This window comes from Helianthus annuus, chromosome 1, assembly GCF_002127325.2.
Source record: "Helianthus annuus cultivar XRQ/B chromosome 1, HanXRQr2.0-SUNRISE, whole genome shotgun sequence".
Lineage (NCBI taxonomy): Eukaryota > Viridiplantae > Streptophyta > Magnoliopsida > Asterales > Asteraceae > Helianthus > Helianthus annuus.
In genome coordinates this window covers 136815337-136835767 of record NC_035433.2, presented here as the reverse complement: position 1 = coordinate 136835767, position 20431 = coordinate 136815337, and the positions used below count along the sequence as shown (strand labels likewise).

The 20431-nt window shown below is 40.0% G+C and overlaps 1 long non-coding RNA gene across 1 annotated transcript; it reads right to left on the bottom strand.

Annotated features, from left to right (window-relative positions):
* Positions 1 to 15117: 15117 nt before the first annotated feature.
* On the bottom strand, positions 15118 to 18076 carry LOC118480385. The gene is made up of 3 exons (XR_004862353.1): positions 17369 to 18076; positions 16252 to 16336; positions 15118 to 15417 (listed from the first exon to the last, which is right to left on the bottom strand). It is a non-coding gene; the product is annotated as an uncharacterized LOC118480385 (long non-coding RNA).
* Between the last annotated feature and the right edge of the window lie 2355 nt (positions 18077 to 20431).

Sequence of the window (20431 nt, the reverse complement as noted above, 5' to 3'; positions counted from 1 at the left end):
TACACCTGTCAAGTGTATAACTCAATTTTTGTGGTGTGTCAATTGATCTTTAACCCGGCACGAACCGGGCTACTGAACGCATAAGTAACATGTAAATCCTTTACAAGATTATATAACATAATTATCCCAAGTTATAAAAATATTTTTATGCCATGTGCATTTAAATCAATTTTCAACCTTTTTCAAAATGAGTCAGTTAAATTTTATTTACCAGTGTAAACTGACGTATTTTCCCAAAAGGTTAAGTGCAGGTACTACACGAAATAGGCTGGCTGTCTTCTAGAGCGTCCACAATAAGTCCCGCAAGCTTGGATGACAATAAATCTGTTGAACAATATCTTATTTTATTTTGATCCGCCTGTGGATCCGTTTCAACTATTAGTAATAATTAATATTACACTTTATTAAAGTTGAAATGAATCTATCTTTGCTTCCGCTGTGCATCTATATATTGTGTTGTTTGTCTATGATGATGCCAACTACGTCACTATACTCCCCACCGGGCCCACCGGTGACACGTGGAAAATAAGGGTGTGACAGGTTGGTATCAGAGCCAACTCTGAGTGAATTAAACACTAGCCTTTTGTGTTTAATCTTAGTTACACAATTGCACATTCCTCGATTCTCGAGTCTAGACAAAGAACTTAGGAAATATCCAAAATTTGTTTTATTTTTCTAACTTTGTCTTATATATATTTTGTTGTGTCACTTGTTTGATTTTTGACAGGTTCACAAAATGCCGCCACGTATGAGAGGAAGAGGAAGGGGACAAGGAACATATGTAGCCCCAAACGACCATGAAGCCGGACCTTCGCACAGGCGAACACCTTCAGGCTCCCATAACACAGATGCTCAAAATCTGTGGAGGTCTTTTACTGAACCCACAAGGCACTCGGTTTCACTGAGTACCTCACCTTCTATCCCACACTCCTTTGGGCCTCAATCTGAAAATGAGCCCCACAACTCTCACCAGTCTTATATTCCTCTCCAAGGACACCAATCACCCTTTGACCACCCATCACCTGTTTTCCAAGGCCTGTTCAACCCTGCTGACTACCTTGATGTGCCTATGGGTTTTAACCCACTTGGACCAGAAGACCATTTCCCTGGCGACAATGCGATGGATGTCGATGAAGATACCGATCCCTCAATGCCACCATCTGGAACTCCGAACCGCCCTATCGAGATTTCTGATGGGTCACCTTTTGTGGGATCACCATACAATGGTCCCGACAGCTTTGAGGAGAAATTTAGGCAGCATGACTGGGTATTTACCCCTAGTTACCATAACTCTCCCCTGCACCAGCCACAACACAGCTCTCCCTTGCACCCCCAGCAAAAGCAGCCACAGCAGCAGCAGAATCCTTCTGAGGATTCCCGACTTGTCGCGGTCACTCCACCGCCGCCACCACCTCCGGTTTTGCCTCCCCCGCCTCCGAGGCGGAGACGAACGAACGCACGGATGTCCACACGAGGGGGAATACGCATCGGCACCCCTCCACATTCAGGTAGCAGCCGATACTCGCCACTACACGAAGAACCAGAGATGGGAGAATCTTCACATCCCGTCTCAGAAGTAACTTCTGCACCAATCGCGCCACCACCACCACCACAGGATTTTGGAAACCCAATCCCTGCTTATACTAGCGCGGCAGCATATAATCCCTTCGAGCAGACTTTTCCCCCAGGTTATAACTTTACAGAGGATCCCTACTGGGTAGCTGCGAACTACAACTCTCTACATCCGGAAGGTACTTTTGGAGGTCCCTGGGCTACGGGACAACCGACCTATGGATACCCATCATATGGATACCAGCAGCCGCAGCCTCCTCAACCACAGCATTATCCGCCACCACCGCCGGTGTTTTGGTCAAAAATCACACAAGGATAATGTAACCAAACTTTATGTAAATGGGGTATGATGCTTGGTTAGCTATGAAAGTAAAGGATCACTTCTGTGATAAAGATGCAAAGACACAGTGATTTATACGAGGAAAAAGCCCTTGATCAATGTATGATCTCCGGCATAAAAAACCTCGGGTGATGGCAACTACCGATCACCAATTTCAATATAATAAAAATGTAGTTACAACTTCGGATGATAATGAACTGAGTACAAGGATCACTGAGTGTCTAAGTGTTGAGAGTTGTGTCGTATGTTGTGTGTGTTCTTCCGAATGAGGAAGAATGGTATTTATACATGTGTAGGTAACTTATTTTTGGTAGATAGACCACTAATCAGCTCATTACCCCTTTAGAAATAAAGATAATCTAGCCTAAATTGCTGCCCTTAGATCAAGCCATGTTTCCATATCCGGCACAACGTTCATCTTCAATTCAGCTCTTGCCATATTTGTAAAAGCGCGTCCCTGGATCATGATATGTAGGGCATATCCTGCTAGATATTCCTGCAAAATAATATTGTAGTAATCGAAAATGACCGTTAGTATAAGGATCACCTCAATGTCCCGTGATCCTGATCCTGAGGTCCGACTGAGGATCACTGCCTGCCAAAGAAATAAGGATCACTGGTTAGGATCACGTATAAGGATCATTCATAGTAAAAATCCAGCCCTAACAATTGCCCCCAAAATATAAGGAGTTAAATGTAAATAGATGAGTTATATTTTGTTTTGAGCTTATCTCTAACGGACGATTCCGATTTGCTAGCCGTTGCACATGGACTAGCCGTTATGATATTTACGTCACTGATGTGACAATCCCTGCGAATCATCATTATAAATAGGAGATAGGGTTAGGATCACTTTGTATTTAAATTCGAAGTATCTCCCTTTATAATCGTCACTGAAGGCTTTGATCAGGTATCATTTTCTTCTTTCTCTTCTTTGCTCTGTTCTTTCTTGCTTTTACTCTGTTTTTTGTCTCGAACATGCTTCTTCGGAATTCACCGCACAAAGGCTCTAAGAAGGATAGTCCCTTGAAAAGCCAAGGGATTATCAAGGATTCTCCTATGGAGAGGTGCTGTTTTACCGATATCCAGATAGACAAGATTCGCCATTGCTTCCCGGCGAATGTTGTTTTTAAGCCTTTTGACCCTACTGCTTTGAGTGATTTTGTTTCGGACACTTGGGTGGCCTTTCCCGCTACCCCTTTGCTCATCGGGTACTCATATCCTTTTCCGACATTTACCCAATCCTTCTTTTCTCTTGCCGGCATCTCATATATCCAAGCTATGCCGATGATCTGGAGGGTTCTATATACCTTCGAGAGGATCATCGAGCAAGAAGGGATTGATTTGGGGATGTCAGAGTTAGCTGAACTTTATGATCTCACCACCTTTGGTTCTCACCGGTACTTGTTGAAACGGAAAGCTGGGGAGGATCATCCAATCTTCAAGGTTACCAAGAATGATACCAACTGGAAACGTCGATTTTTCTTTGTTAAGAGGGATTCCATCCCGGATGGAAAGGATCTGCCCGAGGAATGGGCCACTCATGGTAGGGTAGAGGATCCTTGAAGGATCACTATCAGTCCTGTCTCGTATGATGAGGATCACTGATGTCTTTTCTTTTTTGTCTTTTTATGCAGCTATCTCCGTTGCTCATTTAAACTTGACCCCTGCTGCCAAAGAGAGAGTGTTAGCTTTCAAGAAGCTTGATCCTGAAGTTCGAAGTTTCCAGGTTATTATCCAAGATTCTCAAGAGATATCCTCTGCATCTGCCACAATGTCAAGTAAGTATCCTCATAGAAAATAAGTTTTATGTGAAAGTATTTAATTTAACAAGGGAACTTATCTTGTTTTTGAATTGTGTAGGTGCCGGAAAGTCTGCCAGGTCCGTTAAGTCTGCCTCCAAGTTTGGGATCAGTGACCTTGCCAACGTCACTTCCTCAAAGAAGAAAGCTCCCGCTGCTAGCCCTTCAGTCTCAGCTCCTAAAGCGTCCATTCGGGGCAAAGGGAAAAAGAGGAAAGCTTCTGATGAACTCCAAGGATTCCCTCTCCTTCGCCAGCAATTTCTTGATTACGTGAATGAGGTAAGGATCACTGCCCCTGTAGGTTATCCGCCTATCATATTTTATGTATCCTGCTTTTCTTAAGGATCACCTGAGTCTGAGCTTGTCTTTATTCTCTTGTTTGCAGAAACTTGCTGAGATTGAAACTTATCTTGGCAATGTTGAGGACCAGGAGAGCCAGATTGCTGATCTTCAACAAATGGGCGTGCTTAAGGATCTCAAGATAGGAGATCTTGAGAAGGAGCTCCGGGTCATGAAGGCTGAGGCTGCTCAGAGGTTGATTGATATGGATAACGAGAAGCAGGAGATCACCCAAGATGCTAAGGTCTCCGCGGCAATTGCTATGTATAAGATTCAACTTCAGATGGCCGAGGAAGCTCAGGATCCTACCTTTGACAAAGGCTCGTGGGATGTTGAAGGTTGGAAGGCAAGGCTGGCAGACCTGGAGGACGAGGATGAGGCTGAGGAGATCCCCATGCTGGAAGGTGGTGATGCTGGCAAGGATCAGGGTGAAGCGAGTGGAGCTGGTGGTGATGGTGCAGCGAAGGTTTGAGCTGCAAGATTGGGCAATGATGGAAACTTCTAGACATAGCCGGAGCCCAATTTTTTTGTTTAGTGGTTGTGATGTTTTAAAACAATGATGGTCTGTATTTGAACAATAGTTTAGGGTTGAGGATCCTGGATCCTTTGAACAATAGGTAGGATTACAAAAGGTGGAGGGATCCTCTGTTTGGGGGATGAAGCCTTTGTGATCCTGCCGCTTTTACTTTCCTGCAAAAATGCTAAGACCGCATAGACAATGGACACCCTTTGCCAACCCATGTGGACGGGCCACGTTTTGCTGGTAGAAATGTGGGTTGGCAATTTTGACAACTTTTTTGAAAGGGTTAATGATCCTTTGGTTTAATAATATAACTTTAATCTTTCTGGCTTATCTTGTGTTGTTATCCTTCAATAATCCTCTTATTTCTCAATTGCTCTATTTGTTAAAATAATAAGAGTTGAAAAAGTGTTTAATAAACTTAGGATATGATCCTAGATCAAATATCCTCACATTCAAAGAATTTTTAGTTCAAGGATTATAGGTTCGGTTGTCAAAGTGTAAGGGTTGGTTAGGATAAAGAGTATAATCAAAAATAGTCAAGGATCATACCTGAGGACCCACGTTAGGATCCTAACCTTCAATCACGACAAACATAGATAAGACTTTGATAATTAATGAGGATCTAGGATCCTTATGTGTTTAGATTTCCAAAACCTGAAAAGTGAGATATAACTTGGGACTAAGCCAATGTAAAAGATAAATTAGTAACTGGGGACATGCCCAAAGTATAACTGAGAATGATCCCAGAGGATCACTGGGGACAAGCCCATAGGATAACTGGGGATGATCCCGGAGGATCACTGGGGACAAGCCCATAGGATAACTGGGGATGATCCCGGAGGATCACTGGGGACAAGCCCATAGGATAACTGGGGACAAGCCCAAAGGATCGTATGTAAACTGGAGTATGGCCCTTTCTGGCAACTATCCAAACTTTAGTGACATGAAAATGTCAAAACCTTAGCTAACGTGAAAACGTTAGAAACCTTAGGAACGGATGTATGGTGCGTCCACCATTATACGTAGGATCCCAAGTATAGCCAGTACGATGAGGTCGCCAGCCCCGAAAATGGGTACTGATCCCAAAGACGTGAACTATATCAGGATCATCGTGCGCTGCTGGCGGAAACTGGGGATAATCCCAAGGATAACTGGGGTTGTACCCAAGGATCTGTGGTGCTTTTGGAGATCTTTGACGATTTGCTGAAGATACCTGAACTATCATAACTCAAATGGTTTGTGAGTAGAGGATGAAGGATACATGATCCTTATCCTTAGGCAAAAAGTAAGAAATTGCAATAGTTTTAGGATAAGCATATTACCAGAATGAGGATCATCAATGGCACCGGGATCCTTCAAGGATACTCCAATGTAAGGATCACATGCATGAAGGATCCTGTTCACATGAAATATTTCTTTAAGTGAACAGCATTCCATGCTCTTGGCAACAAGTTCCCTTCCATGGTTAGCAGCCTGTATGCCCCCTTTCCTGCTTCGGCTTCAATTAAGTAGGGACCTTCCCATTTTGGTGCTAGCTTCCCGTCAGCAGGATTAATAGTATTTTGAAACGCTTTTCTTAATACCATATCTCCGACTTGGAACTTCCTTATCCTGACATTTTTGTTGTAGGCACCAGCCATTCTTTGTTGGTAGCTTGCCATCCTTATTCTGGCTAGATCCCTGATTTCCTCAATAGTATCCAAATCCTGAGCTAGAGTTGCAGCATTTTCTTCAGGATCACGAGCACTTGTTCTAGCAGTTGGGATCACCATTTCTGTTGGGATCACTGCTTCTGCCCCAAATACTAAAGAGAAAGGTGTTTGACCAGTGGCGTTTTTGGGAGTTGTCCTATCAGCCCATAGCACATAAGGTAACTCCTCTGCCCATTTTCCTTTCTTGGATCCTAGCTTCTTCTTCAGATTGTTGATGATGATCTTGTTGGATGATTCTGCTTGACCATTGGCTTGTGGATGAACTGGTGTTGATGTTATCATCTTGATTCCCCAACTGTCACAAAAGTTAGTGGTTCTGCTTCCAATGAATTGGGAGCCATTATCACATACAATTTCAGAGGGAATGCCAAATCTAGTTATAATGTTTCTTTTAATGAAGGATATGACTTCCTTTTCTCTGACTTGAGCGAAGGCTTCAGCTTCTATCCACTTGGAAAAATAGTCAGTCATGGCGAGCATAAATACTTTTCCACCAGGTGCTTTAGGAAGCTTGCCAACTATATCCATTCCCCATCTCATGAACGGCCAAGAGGATGGTATTGGGTGTAATAATTCAGCTGGTTGATGGAGGATATTGCTATGTCTTTGGCAAGGATCACACTTTTTAGCATACTCTACAGCATCCCTTTTCATGGTTGGCCAGTAGTACCCTGTTCTGAGGATCCTCGAGAATAATGCCCTGCCCCCAGTGTGGTTTCCACAATCTCCTTCATGGAAGTCTCTCAACACTTCTTCAATTTCAGGATCCTCAATACATCTTAAATATGGTCCTGCAAGGGATCGTTTATACAGCATGTTATTTAAGATTGTAAATTGAGATACCTTGATCCTGAAAGCTCTAGGATTTTCTCCCATTGGGATCTCTCCATTTTGCAAGTATCTCATGATTGGTGAGATCCATGATCCTGAATAAGATTGGGCTTCTTCACTAGGGATCATTGCAGTATCCTCTTCTATTTCCATGGCCACCTGTTTTTTAATAGCAGGAGCCAGGATATGGATGATAGGGATACTTATATCTTCTGGAATCTTCAAGGATGATCCTAAGTTGGCCAATGCATCAGCTTCCGTGTTATCCTCCCTTGGTACCTGTGTTAAGCTAAAAGAAACAAAAGAGAGTGCCAATTGTTTGACTATCTCTAAATATTTGGTTAGTTTTTCACCTTTAACAGCATAGGATCCATTAAAGTGATTGGTGATCAATAATGAATCTACATATACTTCGAGATATCTTACCCCCATATCCTTAGCAATCTGTAAGCCAGCAATTAAGGCTTCATATTCAGCCTCATTGTTAGTTGCTTGGAACTCACAGGCTATGGAGTGGGGTATTATGTCCCCCTGTGGCGATTTTAGTAGGATCCCTAGCCCTGTGCCTTTGATATTTGAGGATCCGTCAGTGTGTAGGATCCAAGGATCCTTGGTCTCATCCAGCTGCTGGACCTCCAATTCTGCTTCCTTTTGTAGATCACTACTGAAATCAGCCACAAAGTCAGCTAGTGCTTGAGATTTAATGGCTGTTCTTGGTTCGTATCTTATATCGTGGGCACTAAGCTTCACTGCCCACTTAGCCATTCTCCCTGACATATCCGGTTTCCTGAGGACATTCTTAATTGGAAAATTAGTTTTAACAATAATAGTATGGATTTCAAAATAATGCCTTAACTTAGTGGATGCCATGATTAATGCAAGGATAAGTTTTTCGAGGTGTGAGTACCTGGATTCGGCATCAAGTAGACTTTTACTTACATAGTAGATAGGATATTGTGTACCTTCGTGATCCTTAACAAGGACAGCACTTACAGCGGTTGAGGATACCGCCAGATATAAGGATAACACATCTCCTTTTTCCGGTTTTGCTAATGCTGGTGCTGAGGACATATACTCTTTTAGGGCTTGTAAAGCATTTTCATGCTTCTCAGTCCATTCGAACTTCTTATTCTTCCTTAGGATATCGTAGAATTCTTTGCACTTTTCTGAGGATTTCGATATGAACCTGTTTAAAGCTGCTATCCTGCCTGTTAGTCTTTGAACATCCTTGGCATTGGCAGGAGATTTGATATTTATTAATGCTTTGATTTGTTCCGGGCTTGCTTCAATGCCCCTCTGGGTTACCATGTATCCTAAGAACTTTCCTGCCTTAACACCAAAATGGCATTTTGAAGGATTAAGTTTCATGTTATAATTATCAAGGATATCGAATGCTTCTTCCAAGTCCCTTAGGTGATCCTCTGCTTTCTTTGACTTGACCACCATATCATCTATGTACACCTCCCTAGTTTTTCCAATTTGATCCTTGAACATCATATTTACCAGCCTTTGATATGTTGCACCTGCATTTCTTAGTCCAAAAGGCATGGCAATATAACAATATAAACCGGTTGGGGTCATAAAGGCTGTATCCTCTTGGTCAGATGGTTCCATCTGGATTTGTTGGAATCCAGATGATGCATCCATAAAAGTTAACAGTTCATGCCCCGCTGTTGCATCCACCATGGAGTCAATGTGGGGTAATGGGAAAGGATCCTTGGGACATGCCTTATTCAAATCAGTGAAATCGACACATACCCTCCACTTTCCGTTTTTCTTTTGGACAACAACCACATTGGCTAACCATTTAGGATACTTTACCTCTCTGATCATACCTGCTCGAAGTAGTCTCTCTACTTCTTCTTGGATAATGGCATTCCTTTCTGGTGCAAACTTCCTCCTTTTTTGATGGATTGGCTTGATAGACCTGTCAATGCCAAGTTTGTGAGTAATAATATCCTTGGATATACCTGTCATATCTTCATGTTTCCAAGCAAAGGTAGATTTTCTTCTTTTGAGGAAGGATATCATGTCTTCTTTCATCTTGCCAAGGATCCCTGATCCGATATAGATTTTTGATTCAGGATCACTAGGGTCCAAGAGGATTTCATCTACATCTTGCTCCCTTGCCTCCAAGACATTCCTCGGAGGATACTGTAATTGCTATTGCTCCCTTGGCTTCGAGGTTGGCTTCATGGATGAGGTATAGCAATCCTTAGCCTCTTGCTGATCGCTGTCGATCTTGATTATCCCCCATGGGCTAGGGAGCTTCACACATTGATGGTAGGTAGATGGAACCGCTTTCATGTCATGTATCCAGGGCCTGCCAAGGATAACGTTGCAACAAGATAAACAGTCAATAACACAAAATTTCTGATAATTATGTAATCCTTCCACATAGATTGGGAGTTTGATGTCCCCCAGAGTTTTCTTCGTTTCTCCACTAAATCCTACAAGCACGGAGGATCTTGGTGTGATGTCTGATTCTGGGATACCCATTTTCTTCAGTACATCAAGCTGGATAATGTTGACTGAACTTCCTCCATCGATAAGGATCCTGCGGACAAAATGGTTAGAAATAAAGAGAGTAATAACTAAACTATCATGATGAGGATCTTGGATGTTTATGCGATCATCCTCGTCAAAGGTTATCGTTTTCCCTTCTGAAACACTTGATGTTCTAATAGGCCTTTCTCCATTGTCCATTTTTGATTCTTTTGCATATCTTTTGGCCGCTGAGAAGGATGTACCACAGATGTCTGATCCTCCGGATATAAAGTTGATCACTTGTGCATTTGCCGGAGGTGCTGGGGCTTTTTCGGGGATCCTTTCAGGATCCTGGGTCCTTTGCTTTTTTCTCCCCAGCAATTCTTTTAGATGCCCCTTGCTTAGCAGGTATCCAATTTCCTTTCTTAAGGCTATGCAATCTTCAGTCAGATGGCCGAAATCCTCATGGTATGCACACCATTTGGACTTGTCTTTAGTCCCGGATGGTTTATCATTCTTCCTGGGCCACCTAGCCTTTTCACCTAGATTCTGCATTGCAAGGATTAGTTCATGATTATCAACGGAAAAACAATATTCTGAGATTGGAGGATATTCTTCATCATCCTCCTCTTGGTCGACAGCATGCACATTCTTGTTCTCGTTTCTATGGTAGGATTTGAACTTGTTGCTTTTGAAGGAGGATCCTTGCTTATCTTGTTTTGAGGATCCTACTTGTCTCTCCTGGATCCTCTTGTCATCCTCTAGCCGGATAAACCTGAGTGCTCGAGTTCTTACTTCATCTAAATTCCTGCAAGGTGTCATAACAAGATCATCATAGAATAATGAATCCTTAAGAAGTCCCATTTTGAAGGCTTCAACAGCCGTAGCCATATCCAAGTTGGGAATATCCAAGGATTCTTTACTAAATTTAGTTATATAATCCTTTAATGATTCATTATTATTTTGAGTTATCCTGTACAAATCACTAGTTAATTTTTCAAATTTTCTACTACAAGAGAATTGGTTATTGAATAAATTAACTAAATTAGCAAATGAAGTAATAGAGTAAGGGGGAAGACTTAGCAGCCACTTAAGAGCTGATCCAGTTAGAGTGGATCCAAATCCTTTACATAGGCATGCTTCCTTCAACTTTTCTGGGATAGGATTGATTTCCATCCTTTCCCTGTATTGTGCTATATGCTCCTCTGGATCCGTTGTGCCATCATACAGCTTCATGGTAGGGATATGGAACCTTTTGGGTACCTCTGCATCACAGATTGGTGGTGCAAAGCGAGATACCTTGTGGCTCCCATCTGCAATTTCTGGGATAGGCTTGACTACCCCTGGAACACTTGAGATCATGTCCTTTAGTTTCTGTAATTCCCTGGCCATAACATGATTGGTACCTGTATCCTGCATGAATCCAAGGTTAGTAGTAGGATAATTATTTAAAGTGTTACCTCCCATTGGGTTCTGGTTAGGGAATCCACATTGCTGGGATTCTGGAACAACGGAAGGACCAGTGGAAGCAATGGTCTGCATTGGAATGAAGTCCCCTTGATGGACATCTAGATTCCCTGTTTGCAAACTTTTTAGGGATCCTGGCATCTGTAAGGATCCTGGTATCTGGGATGATCCTGGAACGAAGGAGGATCCTTGAACCTGGGATGATCCTGGAACAAAGGAGGATCCTTGGCCCTGGAATGATCCTGGAATAAAGTAGGATCCTTGAAACTGCTGTGCCCCCGGATAGGCTCCCGGATTCATGAAGGATCCCACATACTGAGGATAGGATCCTGCTGGCTGAAAATACGAGCCCGATGTCTGAGTCATTGCTGCTGACTTGAGATGTAATCCTCTCGTCTCCCCTGTGATCTGTACGTCTGGGATCCCTGATGGCTGAGAGGTGGCCATTGGAGTCTCAAAACTCAAGGATTTTGGCATCAGTGGGGAATGATCCTCTGCCGCTTTCTTTTGTCTTTTGAGATCTCCAATCTCCCTGAGGATCCTGTCATTAGTTTCATCCTGCCGCTGCATACGATCCTTCATCTGCAAAATTAAAGCAAACACATCACTAGTACTGGGAGTAGAAGAATTCATAACAGAAGAAGATGGAGGTTTAGAGAAAGAAGGGGTTGGTCTCTTCTCAGCATTTCTCTGGGATCCTGCCGGTGGAGGAGGTAGAGTGGCTTGTGCTGAGGTGACTGCAGACATCGCCGTGGAGGTGTTCTTCAATGATGAAGCCATGTAACTCTTCGAAATGATTTCGAACAAAAGATTTTCTTTATGAATGAAGCACCAATTGCCCCACGGTGGGCGCCAAACTGTTTTGGTCAAAAATCACACAAGGATAATGTAACCAAACTTTATGTAAATGGGGTATGATGCTTGGTTAGCTATGAAAGTAAAGGATCACTTCTGTGATAAAGATGCAAAGACACAGTGATTTATACGAGGAAAAAGCCCTTGATCAATGTATGATCTCCGGCATAAAAAACCTCGGGTGATGGCAACTACCGATCACCAATTTCAATATAATAAAAATGTAGTTACAACTTCGGATGATAATGAACTGAGTACAAGGATCACTGAGTGTCTAAGTGTTGAGAGTTGTGTCGTATGTTGTGTGTGTTCTTCCGAATGAGGAAGAATGGTATTTATACATGTGTAGGTAACTTATTTTTGGTAGATAGACCACTAATCAGCTCATTACCCCTTTAGAAATAAAGATAATCTAGCCTAAATTGCTGCCCTTAGATCAAGCCATGTTTCCATATCCGGCACAACGTTCATCTTCAATTCAGCTCTTGCCATATTTGTAAAAGCGCGTCCCTGGATCATGATATGTAGGGCATATCCTGCTAGATATTCCTGCAAAATAATATTGTAGTAATCGAAAATGACCGTTAGTATAAGGATCACCTCAATGTCCCGTGATCCTGATCCTGAGGTCCGACTGAGGATCACTGCCTGCCAAAGAAATAAGGATCACTGGTTAGGATCACGTATAAGGATCATTCATAGTAAAAATCCAGCCCTAACAGCCGGCACCGATGATGTCGCCGCCACAAGTTCAAGAAATCCTTCAAGGGATAAATGATGTGCGACGAGAGATGCGACATGAATTACGGGAAGATCGTCGGCATAATCGTGGGATGTTTAAGAAAATGGTGGATTTAATCAAGGGAAAAAGCAAGAAGGACTACTAAATCCTTTGTTTGATAGTTATTTAATCATGTCCCTGCGAGGACATTTATTTCTGTACTCTGCCCCTGCGTGGGCATATTTTTCCTTTCTATTCTACCCCTGCGTGGGCATGGTTGTTTTCTGTTTGACCCCTGCGTGGGTTTGTTTGTTTCTGTTTAACCCCTGCGTGGGTTTGTTTGTTAGTTTAGCCCCTGCGTGGGTATGTTATTTGAGTAAAAGTCCCGTTTAGGGCAAACTCGTGTTAGTTAACTTTATTTGAAATGGTTAATTTAAGTTTTTCATTCTTAAATTATATGCATGAATATAATATATACGAATAAATGAAAAATAGCAATTATTATTTTAATTTACCATTTTAATAATAAGAATCTTAAAAAGGTAAAACCTAGCTTGAATGTCATATTAAATACCTGGCCAATATGGTAGAACCTGTTTAAAAAGATTCAAATCTCTGTTAACATCTGTAAACATGTTAACATTCTTGGCTAGTGTGATACGCAAAATGTAAGACCCTAATACGTATTTGACTAAAAGTCGCAGCGGAAGTTCAAGCCATAAACTTTCTTTCATTATAAACACCTTAACTTATTTAAAAATTAACTTTAACATAACTCTTTCACATAAATCCATCAATCGACTTATTTACTAAGTAGAAACATAGCTTATGTTTACTACATTATATACATCAACGTTCCCGTACAATCTCACTAGTGACTCGATCCTCGATCTCTGTTCCTTGATGATCCTCATGACTCGTACTACCTGCGCTCACCACATTAAATTCATAACATTAGTACGCATTATAAACATACAAGATTTATTCACGTTTACTTTTTGTTCCGTTAATTCTTTACATCCCAGCTTTCCATCTGATCGTACATTCCGTGGTGAGACTTTCTCATTGTACCTGCGTTACACTTCGTTCACAAGGCACACTATTATTATCGTCAATACTCAATTTCATTGAATACATGCGTATATACTTTCATACATACTTACATATGTGCATCCGTTCACACATAACTACTTACAAACCTACGTACCTACATTCATACGTACGTTCCTACATACGTGCATACCTACATACATACATGCATACATGTCTACATACATACCTATCACATGCCTTCTCACAACCCTACATACGTGCACACACTTTTGTACATACTCACTTGGATATATATATACACATACACATACTACCTACATACACACCTACATACATACATACATACATTCATTCATACATACCACTTATATTCACACATACATACATACATACCTTCATACGTATCTACTTAAGGAAATTCTTAACTTAGAATCCCACATTTAGGTACCATATTACTACATATTCTTTAGGATCCCACCTTTGGGTACCATATTACTACATATTCTTTAGGATCCCACCTTTGGGTACCATATTACTACATATTCTTTAGGATCCCACCTTTGGGTACCATATTACTACATATTCTTTAGGATCCCACCTTTGGGTACCATATTCCTACATATTCTTTAGGATCCCACCTTTGGGTACCATATTACTACATATTCTTTAGGATCCCACCTTTGGGTACCATATTACTACATATTCTTTAGGATCCCACCTTTGGGTACCATATTACTACATATTCTTTAGGATCCCACCTTTGGGTACCATATTCCTACATATTCTTTAGGATCCCACCTTTGGGTACCATATTACTACATATTCTTTAGGATCCCACCTTTGGGTACCATATTACTACATATTCTTTAGGATCCCACCTTTGGGTACCATATTACTACATATTCTTTAGGATCCCACCTTTGGGTACCATATTACTACATATTCTTTAGGATCCCACCTTTGGGTACCATATTACTACATATTCTTTAGGATCCCACCTTTGGGTACCATATTACTACATATTCTTTAGGATCCCACCTTTGGGTACCATATTACTACATATTCTTTAGGATCCCACCTTTGGGTACCTTATTACTTATTGTGTCTTTTATCTTTGGGGTGTTACACGTCATGGGTATTCGTGCATAAAAGGTCTACGACATACAAAACCCTATACTTCTCACTTTCATACTTAACCAAAACATTACACCAATCGATTAGCTTGTTTCTAAACTACTTTTAATATCGTTAGCCCAATTTACCCTTCAAGGGCGTTTTTGTCAACTTTGTTCCATCCTTTACTATAAAGGCCTTCCTTAAACATTTGACTACTCCCATGACTTATCTACAACTCTAATCGCACATACCTGGCTCGGATCAAAGCTATGACCCGTTGTAATACTTCGTGCGCTAATTGACTAAGTAATAGCAACATAATCCCTTTCGCTAATCATCCTGTGAATGCATAATACTTGACAAACAATTCATTAGTCAATATTGCCAAATGGTAATGTCTTCACCGATTTCATACAACCAAAACCATATCAAATTTCAATCATCATCATGCTCAATTAACTAACACTACATTACTTAAACAAAATAAGAAGTGATTACGGAAATCACTTACCTCGTGCATCCATGTTCGTAACCGCTTCCTTGCCTCATTTCGACCCGTTAGCCTTTCATGCTTGGTCCATGCTAGTGTGGTTCCTATCCTTTCATGTCGTCATGCCATAATAATGTTAGTACTCATGCTTATTCATATTAATACACATTTTCCAGCTCTTATCTACATTGACTTTCACTAACACGCATACAACATAAATTGTCAACCACATTGTTCAGTTAGACAACCTAACGTAATTCATAACATCATCCTTTACTAGCATGGTCATATATTATATATTTAGTACACATTCACTTCTTGATTGAAATTAAGTGATTAATAAAAACACATGGGGAGCATCGCCCGTTCAAGCACAATGTACAAGCTTCTAATGCATAGTCTTGACCAACACATACATTCAACCCGAATTCTTGTATGAGTTCCATCTAAAGCACATTCCTCAAGTTAGTATACTACTAATTACATCATTATCATGTTTCATTCATATATGTCAAGCCATTTCATACAATCTCACATCCTAACTTCACCTAGACATTTCATCAAACACTTGGCGTGCGTACTACTAGCTATACACAATGTACAACTAATTTATGCATGATCTTCCAAGTTCATACATAATTCATCAAATGAAACTAGAATAAACTAAATTACATACCATACTCAACCTATCTAGCAATAGTCCATTACATACAACATACACATTGATGATTCAAGCAAAGATTTGACATGGGTGAAACACCTATGTCATCATCTTCACCATAGAAGTGGGTTTCACTTCTAATCATCAAATTACTTAAAATCCTTCCCAACACAAGTTCTATTTGGTGATTCTAACACACAATCATGCTTAATTTCATATAAATTCACGGATTAATCATAACCCACTTCATACAACTTCACCAAATTACAAATTTCAACATACCTTATGTAGAGAACTCTTAGATGATTAAGAATTTCATCACATGCATAAGAATCTTGTCCTATTTCATCCTCAATTTGCTGAATTTCTACATGTAGTTGAAGAGGTAGGTTTTGTTTATTTCTTTCCTGCTTGAACTCGACACACACACACATAAAATGCCCACCATTTGCTAAAAGTTTGTGTTTTATTATTTTCATAGCCATATTTCACTTTCAGCCCCTCATGTTTTCATAACATGTCATTTACATATCTAACCATTAACCAAGTTACTTTCCTCTTATTTAGTTTTATTCATTCTAAATAATTAGACTTACTAGCAAAATTAACCGACTATTATTATTGTAATAGTCTAAAATTACCATCTACCCTTACGGCATTATACATATAGTTTATATTAAAAGATATGAAATTTGGGGCGTTACAAGTCTACCACCCTTAATTGAGGTTTCGTCCCCGAAACCTTTCTTACCTTTATTTAACACCAATTATTCCTTCTCTACATGTACTCGACACAACCACGAGCTCATCACAATGACTATCATTCAATTTCAAAAACATTCCTATTAATGTTTCTTTCATGTTTATTTCATTATTCATATCATTGACTTCTCCCTAACAATTCCATACCTTCCTTATCATAATTTCGCATATCATTGTCATTTCCTTGGTCTGACAACCACGGTTCAATATACATACTTCTTTGACTTGTAATCACACACACCTATGTACTTAACTCTAACGTGATCATCCTTCTACGTTTTCTACAATTACTTGTACCATGCATACCTTTACGTTACTTTCTAACCATCTTTTTCATTTCACTTTACAATTATTCTCACTTCGTGCATTATTTAGTTTACATACGTATGTGTATCATGTATTTCATCTTACGAGAATTTAACCATTACCCGAAATCTATACATACTCATATATGCTTAACTTTAACGTTAACCTTAATCTACCTTTTCTACATTTACGTATACCTTGCATACCTTTATAGTATCTTTAAATCATTCCGTTCATTTCACATTACTATCGCTTTCACTTCATGCATTACTTAATTCACGTGTATAGACAGTTCATATCTCTCCAATCATGAGTTAGACATTTTACTAACCTCTTTTTCATTTCCCAACCACGATCCGCAACCCTGATCGATCATCTTCTCCTCGTGCACTAGCCGTACAGGCCAAGTTTCATTCCTTCGTGTTATGAGCTTCCGCTCGTGCACGTCCTTTCACCAATACGATTGGTTTCATCGCATCAATAGTTCTAACATTATCATCAACAACATCGGCGGTTAGCATATGTCATTCAAACATTCATAACACTAGGTGATTACACACCTATAATTCTGTTACATATTTCCTGCGTACATGCTATAACACATCTTACATTCCATTTCTTACACGCAATTCTTTCATTTTAGTTACTTATTTCGTCAACCTTTGCAGTTTGACCTTTTAAGGTTAAACTGAATTTTCTTACTTATCATAGATGCATTGAAGTACACATTCGTGCTTCCTTCCATTCATGCTTACTTACAAAGACATTCATTACATCGTTTTAGTATTCTTAACAAACTTACCCTTTTTGTTCATACTTAAACCATTGTCTGGGTCATAGCCCGTCATTCATTCTGACTTCTAAGAGTCGATTTCTAACACATTTAACACATACCTTGTTCAAAACTTCCTTCTTTCGTTTTATAACTTAGGTCTGCATGCTCATTACGATCATTCTTTTGTTTCTTTACTTTACATTTGCCCATATGACTCATTTAACACAATCACGGTCAAACTATCGACACTTCTTATGTAGACTAGTTTCGTCTTTTATACCTTAAATATGTTTCGCAGATTCGAATGCATTATTCATACCTTTCGTACCTTCTATGTTTTGAATCCGTCTTGCGGATTCAAACATTGCATTCGCATCTTTCATTCTTTGAATCCGTCTCGCGGATTCAAACATTTCATTCATACATTGCTGATCCGTACTGTCTTACGGATTCAACATTCTTCATTCTTATCACTCATACTTTTCACTCTTACATAGTACTCTCAATTTCCCGAGAGTCTTACTACCCATTTCACCGCACGCCCACCTGTTACCCAGTTCTACCGGACACACCTGCGATAATTACCACGGTCTCACGAACGTCATATGCTTCTTGCGTACTGGCCAGGTGCGCAATCCACATACTAGTTGCGTGCCTTCGTGTAATCATCGCCTTATGTCCGAGAAATGGGTTTCAGTTTCGTGCACATTTCTAAAATTTCCCCAAGACCACATCATTGCCTTTCGTTTAATAATTACCTTCCCAAGGAGATTTCTTCCTTTTTCTTTCAACATTGATACCCATACATATTAATAGTGTGTACCTGGGGTTCATTAGCTTATTTACACCTTTGCCAGCCTTAGTATTCATCCTATCCTGCATCCACGGACCATCCTCTTCAGACACTTATGTTTACCTTGCACATATAAAACCGTTAGTTTCTTTATATGAATGTAGTCATACATGCTTTCATTCCATTTCTACCTTTAGATCTTGATCGAGTCGTGGATTGTACGGGTTCTTTATCACAAGAGCACACAGGTTTGAGTTCAAGTATTTATCTTCTCGTACTTGATTCGCTCAAACCAGGGCTCTGATACCAACTTGTAAGACCCTAATACGTATTTGACTAAAAGTCGCAGCGGAAGTTCAAGCCATAAACTTTCTTTCATTATAAACACCTTAACTTATTTAAAAATTAACTTTAACATAACTCTTTCACATAAATCCATCAATCGACTTATTTACTAAGTAGAAACATAGCTTATGTTTACTACATTATATACATCAACGTTCCCGTACAATCTCACTAGTGACTCGATCCTCGATCTCTGTTCCTTGATGATCCTCATGACTCGTACTACCTGCGCTCACCACATTAAATTCATAACATTAGTACGCATTATAAACATACAAGATTTATTCACGTTTACTTTTTGTTCCGTTAATTCTTTACATCCCAGCTTTCCATCTGATCGTACATTCCGTGGTGAGACTTTCTCATTGTACCTGCGTTACACTTCGTTCACAAGGCACACTATTATTATCGTCAATACTCAATTTCATTGAATACATGCGTATATACTTTCATACATACTTACATATGTGCATCCGTTCACACATAACTACTTACAAACCTACGTACCTACATTCATACGTACGTTCCTACATACGTGCATACCTACATACATACATGCATACATGTCTACATACATACCTATCACATGCCTTCTCACAACCCTACATACGTGCACACACTTTCGTACATACTCACTTGGATATATATATACACATACACATACTACCTACATACACACCTACATACATACATACATACATTCATTCATACATACCACTTATATTCACACATACATACATACATACCTTCATACGTATCTACTTAAGGAAATTCTTAACTTAGAATCCCACATTTAGGTACCATATTACTACATATTCTTTAGGATCCCACCTTTGGGTACCATATTACTACATATTCTTTAGGATCCCACCTTTGGGTACCATATTACTACATATTCTTTAGGATCCCACCTTTGGGTACCATATTACTACATATTCTTTAGGATCCCACCTTTGGGTACCATATTACTACATATTCTTTAGGATCCCACCTTTGGGTACCATATTACTACATATTCTTTAGGATCCCACCTTTGGGTACCATATTACTACATATTCTTTAGGATCCCACCTTTGGGTACCATATTCCTACATATTCTTTAGGATCCCACCTTTGGGTACCATATTACTACATATTCTTTAGGATCCCACCTTTGGGTACCATATTACTACATATTCTTTAGGATCCCACCTTTGGGTACCATATTACTACATATTCTTTAGGATCCCACCTTTGGGTACCATATTACTACATATTCTTTAGGATCCCACCTTTGGGTACCATATTACTACATATTCTTTAGGATCCCACCTTTGGGTACCATATTACTACATATTCTTTAGGATCCCACCTTTGGGTACCATATTACTACATATTCTTTAGGATCCCACCTTTGGGTACCTTATTACTTATTGTGTCTTTTATCTTTGGGGTGTTACACGTCATGGGTATTCGTGCATAAAAGGTCTACGACATACAAA